The sequence below is a fragment of the Zingiber officinale genome, chromosome 1A, assembly GCF_018446385.1.
Source record: "Zingiber officinale cultivar Zhangliang chromosome 1A, Zo_v1.1, whole genome shotgun sequence".
Classification (NCBI taxonomy): Eukaryota; Viridiplantae; Streptophyta; class Magnoliopsida; order Zingiberales; family Zingiberaceae; genus Zingiber; species Zingiber officinale.
The window spans coordinates 173072282-173080314 of NC_055987.1; the positions used below are offsets into that span (position 1 = coordinate 173072282).

At 37.1% G+C, this 8033-nt stretch overlaps 1 non-coding gene across 1 annotated transcript; it reads right to left on the reverse strand.

Moving 5' to 3' along the window:
• Positions 1–2139: 2139 nt before the first annotated feature.
• Positions 2140–2246, reverse strand: LOC122039189. The gene has a single exon (XR_006128075.1). It is a non-coding gene; the product is annotated as a small nucleolar RNA R71 (small nucleolar RNA).
• Between the last annotated feature and the right edge of the window lie 5787 nt (positions 2247–8033).

The window sequence follows — 8033 nt, forward strand, 5'->3', positions numbered from 1 at the left end:
AGGTGGCCGGCCACATCATATTAAAAAGGATTTTATTTATAAATTTTTCTTATGTGGATTCCATGGTTTTAAAAGAGAGTTTAAAATTTAAATCTTTCCTTTTATAGCTTTCTACAAAAGATTAAGAAAAGATTTGAAATCTTTCCTTATTTGTAGATTGAAAGGTAGATTTTAATTTTGAGAAAATTTTCCTTTTTTAACCATGTTCATGATTTAAAAGAGAGTTTAAAAATTAAATATTCTCTTTTATTAATTTCTACAAAAGATTAAGAAAAGATTTGATATCTTTCCTTATTTGTAGATTGAAAAGAGATTTTAATTTTTAGAGATAACTTTCCTTTTTGAAAATTATCCGCATGTTTAAAAGAAGGATTTTAATTTATAAAATTTCCTTTTTACTAACCAATCATGAAGGGATAAAAATTATTGGAGAATTTTTTTTATAAATTTCTAGAAACAAATTAGGAAGTTTTAATTCTTGTGTGAATTAAACTTTCCTTGTTTTGGAATTAGAAGTGGCCGACCATTATTTTAATGAGAAGAAAATTATTTTTTTTTAAATTAAATTTTCCTTTTCATGGAAAAAGAATTAAGGAAGTTTTTATTAAAATTTCCTTATTTGCCAAGACCAAGGATTATAAAAGAGGGGGTAGAGGTGCCTTCATGGTGAACAACTCTATTATTCTTCTCCTCTCTTTTCCTCCTTGGTGGCCGACCCTAGCTTCTTCCTCTTCTCTTTTTCTTATGGCCGACGGCAACCCCTCTTGGAGCTCTTGATGGTGGCCGGTTCTAGCTAGGAGAAGAAGGAGAGAAAGGTGGTTTTGTTTCTTGCATCCCTTGGAGCTTGGTGGTGGTGGCCGAACCTCATCCTCTCTTGGAGTCTTGTGGTGGCCGAACCTTGCAAAGAAGAAGAAGGTGCTTGGTGGTTCTCATCTCGGAAGATCGTTGCCCACACAACGTCCGAGGTTAGAAGAGGAATACGGTAGAAGATCAAGAGGTTATTTTTGCTTACAAAAAAAGGTATAACTAGTAATTGTTTTCCGCATCATACTAGTTTTCTTTGTATTGTTATTTTTGGAAATACCAAACACAAGAGGCATATGATTCTAGAGTTTTCGAAATAGTTTTTTTTTCGAGTTTGTGTTTTCTTTTTTTTCGAATTTGTGATTCGATTGTTCTTTTTGGTTAATCTAGAGTTATTTAAGGAAATAAATATTAGCTTTCCTTAAAAGGCTTTGCCTAGGCGGTGGTGGTTGCTCCCATATCCAAGAAGACCATGTGCCTCGCCATGCAGTCCTGGAAGTCGATTTTGGAAATTAATATTTATGGAATTAATAACTTAGGTGTATTTGAATCAATAGTGTTAAGTTCCGCTTGCGATTCAAATCTAAATCATTAAGAACAGATAAGTTAAATTTGGAATCAATGATGTTAAGTTCCGTCTGCGATTCCTAATTTAACTTCTAAAGAACACAATAGGTTATTTAAGGAAAGGTTCGACACTTGTACAAAATTTTTGTACAGTGGTGCCGATACGATTTTCCTAGGACTAACCAACAAGTTGCACGACCGTGTTCTCTAGCTTGTTCCGGTGCGTCGACAATCGCTGTTTTTGCTCCGAAAGTTGTCGCTGTTAACACAAAATCAAACAAAGAGCAGATATCTGAACAAAAGAATATATACGATGAGTACATGATAAAAGAGACGATCATGGAAATAATATATACGTATAAAGCAAGTGAATGTGTATTAAAACATGCATAAACGATCATAATATTTACGCACATCAGCAACACCATATGCTTGAGGGCTTCATTCAAGTATTATTCGACCATCTATTGAAGCCAATAATTTTGAGATAAAGCCTACAATAATCACTATGGTGCAATAGAATCAATTTGGTGGAGGACCGCACGAAGATCCTAATCAGCACTTGGAAACTTTAATTTCTATGAAATTTGCGGTACCATGAAAATGAATGGTGTACCTTCAGAAGCTGTGAGATTATTATTATTTGGGGTTTCTTTTCAAGATAGAGCTAAACAATGGTTGAATTCTTTAGATCAAAATAGCATTACCACTTGGGCGCAATGTGAGCAGCAATTCTTAGACAAGTTCTATTCTCCAAGCAAGACAACTCATATGAGAAATCTTATTGCAAGATTCAGACAGTCAGACTTAGAATCCTTATTTGAAGCATGGGATAGAAACAATAATATGCTCAGACAATGCCCACATCATGGATTAGAGAAGTGGTTAGTGTTGCACACATTTTATAATGGCATCAACTACCATACTAAGGTGCCCCTAGATTCAGCTATTGGAGGGGCACTTATGAATAAGAGTTTAGATGAGGCCAAAGATATCATTGAATGTGTAGCACAGAATCATCATCAATGGGCAACTGAAAGAAGTGGGGCTATTCTTATTCAAACCAAACAAAGGCATCAGGGAAATTTGATGTAGATACAATCACTATGATGTCTGTAAAACTGGATGCTCTTACAAAGAAGCTAGAAAATATGGGAACAAGTACTAGTGCAGTCAATGTCATTGTATGTTGTTGTGAAACATGTGGGAGTTCTGATCATGCTCAAGACTCATGCCCTCTAGGAACTATCTCAGCACAAATCAATCAATTAGAACAATGTGATGTTATCATGAGATATAATCAGAGATAGAACAATCCATATTCAAACACATACAACCCTGGGTGGAAGAATCATCCTAATTTTTCCTATAGGAACAATCAAGAACAAGGACCATCTATGGGGGCAAGACCAAGTTTTCAGCCTGGGCAATAAAATTTCCAACAATAACTACCTTCTCAAGGCTATCAATCTTCTAATATTGAGAAAATGCTTGAGGAAATTATTTCTAGTCCAAATGAAATGAAGCAAGATATCTTGAAGTTAACTCAGAGAATGGATAATTCTGACAAGCATCAAAAGATTTTAGATAGTCAAATTGCCCAGTTAGCTTCATCATCCTCAAGAGCACCAGGACAATTTCTTGGAAATCCTGATATTAATCGAATGGAGCACTGCAATCGAATTAAACTTAGGAGCGGACAGACCTTGGGGTATCCTCAAGTGACTGCTCCAAAAGGGATGAAAACTGAAGAAGAGCTCTCTCCTGCAGCACTTGAACCTATTGATATTCAAGATGAAGAGGAGAGTACCAATAAGGTTGAAGAGACTCTTCCACTTAACCCACAAAATCAAGTAGTCTATTTTTCTCAAAGATTAGTTATGTTAAAAAAAGATGAAGAGTTTTATAAATTTTTGGAAAAAGTTAAGGAGATTTGTGTTGAATTTCCTTTAATTGATGCAATCTTACAAATGCTAAAGCTAAGTTTGCCAAATTCCTGAAGGGCATCATGTCAAATAAAAGAAGAAGAGGAGACATTGAGACCATTGCTCTAACCGAGGAATGTAGTGCTTTATTTGAAAAGAACACTTCCCCAAAGCTTAAAGATCCAGGGAGCTTTTATATTCCTTGCAATATAGGAGCTGAATTTATAGAAAAAGCTTTTTGTGATTTGGGGGAAAGTGTTGGCCTCATTCCATATTCAATTTGTAATAAATTAGGTCTTAAAAATTTTAAACTTACTACCATGTCACTACAATTAGCGAACCATTCTTGCAGGTATCCTATGGGTATTATAGAGGATGTGCCGGTAGAAGTTGGTGGGATCATAATTCTCACAAATTTTGTGGTATTCGACATGGTTGAAGACCCAAAGATCCTAATCATATTAGGAAGACCTTTTCTTGCAATAGCTGGAGTAATAATTGATGTCAAAAATCATAAGCTTTCATTGATAATTGGTAAGGAAAGGTTGGAGTATGATTTATCTAATTCTTCTAACCATGTCTCTTCTCTTTTAGTAAGTGTTTGCAGTAGGGCGGACGCTTACAAGCTAGAGGATTAGAATTTCCATCCTCACGGGAGGCCGCCGGACGAGGTACGTAATCCAGCAAGTGATGCTGGGAGAAGGCCTCCCAATAAAAAATGAAAAATACATCTGCCCTCTGAGGGCAAGAAAATGAAAAGAAAACAGGGATTGGTTGAGCTAAAGACCTTAAACAAGCGCTTCTTGGAAGGTAACCCAAGGGTTTCTTTAGTTAATTTCAATTCAAGTTTTCTTTTCATCAGTTAGTGTTTTTATTTCGTTGTTGTTGTTTGTTTTCAGGTTGTATTTTGCTTCCATGAGCTGGCCGTGATTACTTCATGGGCATGGAAGCATGGGAGAAGTCGGAAATGGAGAAAATCATCTAAGTTGAGCTAAATAGAGCTCGATCGTGTAACAGACATGACCGTGTTAAGTCTACAGAAGAGGAGTACATGACCGTGTGCCATACACAGGCTGTGTGAACTTACTAGAGGAGGAGTCATGCTCGACCATGTACCAGACACGGCTTTGTGAAGATTCCAGTGAAGAAATCTGCACTGCCCGTGTCCCATATACGGGCGTGTAAGAATTCCCGAGAAGAAGAAGGATTCGGCCGTGTCTGAGACACGACCATGTGAGGCTAAATCAAGAAGGAAAAGAATTCGACCGTGCATCACACACGACCGTGCAAAAGAAGCTGAGAGGAAGCCTGCATTGCCCATGCCATTTGGCATGGCCATGTGGACATACCTGAGAAGGAGGCACCTTGGGCCGTGTAGATCTACACGGCCGTGCGGAACGACCCTACCTTGGTAATGTCTATAAGACACGACCGTGTCTATAAGACACGGCCGTGTCTAGGTGGTGTTGGCTACACACCCTCCTCTCTCAACCCTTTCTAATCATCAACCTATCTTATTCAAACTCCCAGATCTAGATCTCTATTCTATTTTTCTCCACAAACTATCTCAGATTTAGATCTAAATAGTAATTTTCTCCTCCTATCTTCAAGATCTAATTACCTCCATTCTTAAGATCTCATTTCTGAAGATCTATTCTCTTGAGACCTTACTTCTCAAATCACAAAGCCTTTCCCTACTTTGATCTTCACATCATGTCTAATCTTTTGAAGAAACTTCGTAAAGAAAGTGGTGGATCAAGCGGAGGAAGGGAGCCAACAAAGGAAAGAGGAAAGGAAAAGGTCACAAAGGGCAAGGGAAAGATGATTTCATGCGACAAAGGTAACGACAATGAATACAATATTATTTTTAGAAATGAAGATCATAAATCTAGATTTGATATTCTTGTCAATAAGAAAATTGTGTGTACACGTTATTTGAATATTCTAGGAATTAGAGATAATGTAGATTAGATGATTGGGTCTCTTGATTGGAATGATATCATGTACACACATCTATCTGCATATCCTCGTATCATATTGGAGTTTTTGAGTTCACTAGATGTTCACTTTTCTTTTGAAGATGATTACATTGGAAAAATAACTTTTAGATTAATGAATCAAGAATTTTAGTGGGCATTTAGTGACTTCAATAATTGTTTTGGATTATCCACCGGTAGCTCTCGAAGGTTCGACTCAAGATTCAATTGGAATCATTTTTGGAATTCGATTACTGGTTTCGATCAATCTTATGAGCCCTCTAGAGCTAAAGCTTCCCATATGCAAAACCCCAATTTTAGGTACTTACATCGAGTTATGAGTAAAACTATTTTTGGTAGAGGGGAAAGCGATGAAGTTGTTAGAAAGGTGGAGCTTTATGCTTTGTGGGCTATGTTACATAAGGTTGATTTTGATTCCGATTTCCATTTTTTGTAAACCTTGGTGAGAGCCAAAAAGACATCCTCAGGTTCGATTACTTTTGGTGGTTTGATTACTCAAGTAGCTATAAATTTGGGTTGTGATATAGATGAACTAGAGATCATTCATGACAATAATATGATTGATATTGATACATGTCTTTCTATGAAAATGATTTGTCGGGATGAGAATGATTTTGCTTTTTCTAGGAGGGATGGTTTTCCACTACCCCTTCCTTATCCCGAGCGTACTTCTGTTCGCAACTCTGCTAATTGGGTGATCACTGATGTAGATCCTGAGAATGCCCCTTCTTTATTCGAGGACACAGAGCCCCACCTTGAGCCCTCATCATTTGGACACCCGCAACCCTCCAGACATCCGGAACCTGCTAGGCATTCTTTCACCTATGGTACGGGTCATTCCAGAATTATTTTTTCTGATTTTTGTGCATCTCTAGACTCACTTCATGAGAAGCAGGAGGCCTAACGTATGATGTTGGATGGTCCGTTTCTCTTTATCGGATGAGAAGTTTAGAGAGGTGCAAGATCATTTCCAGTTTACGAGGAATTTTCAGGGTCAAGTGGTCGAGTTTGTTCAAGACTATGATATTGATCAAGCTAGGATGAGAGAATTCATGCAGGGCATGAGTATTACTAGTCAACAAGTTAGTGCCCTCTATGAATATCATAAGTTCCTGAGTGACACTCCCGGTTTCCCTAGTTTTCCTATTGGTCATCCACGTAGACCCCCACCTCCTCCTCCACCACCATATTAATTTCATCGGGACGATGAAAAGTCTAAGTCTGGGGGGGGGGGGGTGTTTGCAACGACCTGATTTTTCTTTGCATTTTTCAATTTTTCTATTTCATTATGCATTTTGTTTTGTTTGTTTGATTTCTTGAGTTTGTTTTTGACTTTCATTTGATTGTCTTTTGAAACATTGTGGCATACATATTGAGAACATCAATCTTCACTTTTATGCTTTCTTGTCTTTAAGTAAAATGGTTAGCATATTTTTTATCTTGATTCATGATGTTGTAAATGATGCTAGTATGTTTAGTGTACCTCTTTTCTCTATCTTAAGTAGTATGATATGAGCTAAGTATCATATGGAGATAAGTTTGAGATTTGGCTTAACCTTAAGGATCTTACTTTCACTTTACTTGAGCTTGAATAGTTGATATCATTGAAATAGTCATGATTCATCTTATTTGTTTAGTACTTAGTTTCCATGGTGATTTTTCAAACTTCATTTTGGTTACTAGATGAAGCTCGAATCATGTAAGGTCATTTGGAAAAATTAAAATATCCCAATATTTGTGCTTATATACATTTGTGTTTAATTGTTGCACCTTGCAATCACTTAGAAAAAAAATGAAAAAAAAAAAGAAGCAAAAAGGAAATGGAAAAAATGTTGAATAAGGAATATAAAAAATAGTTATCGTGAGTGGAAACTAGAAAGTTACCCCTTTGAGACCGAGTTAGGTTACTGGGGAAATAACTGCTATGATTCTCTTGATATCGAGCACGCCTTTGAGACCTTGGGTTGATTGAGAAATATGAACTAAATGTGTGGCAGGTAAGTGTCTATCACCGAAAACATTAGGAACTCAATTGGATGACGACTTGACTAGGATGAAGATTGAAACTTGAAAAGTTTGGGCCACTTATTTGCATTGTGCACAAAGAGACTTATGCTTAAGTCATACTTGAGTTATTTCCATGATCATGTTTATCAATTAAACTTTTGGATAGAGATAGGAAAGTGCATTAGAGATTATGATGTATTATAGAACATATGAATCTAGATTGCGGCATTTTGCTTGAGAACAAGCAAAATTTAAAGTATGGGGGTGTGATGTGCGTAGATTGTATACACTTATTTAGCATGTTTTGATGCACATTCACATGTTTTACGCATGCTTTATCTATGCATTTTCATACTCCTTGCTTTACTTTTAGCATATTTATTCTTCTTTGTTTGGAGATTTGCTCATGTGCATTTTCTGTCTACAAGAGTCAAATTTGGAAGAGAATTGATGTTCGTGGCCAACTCTACAAGCAAGTGAAGGAAGACAACATCAGCCATATGAACCACACGGCTATGCCAAGGGAAAATGACCTTGGTTGTGTGGAGTAGACAACCCGTACAGCATCAGCAGAGGAGAAGCATGACATGGCCGTGTGGATTCACATGACCGTGTCATCCCTGAAGTAATTCCAGAACACGGTCGTGCAACCTTTCCAGAGCCAAAGCACTACCAGGTCGTGTGTGCCACATAGTCGTGTGACACTTCCAGAGACAAGGATTGGCTAAGCCAT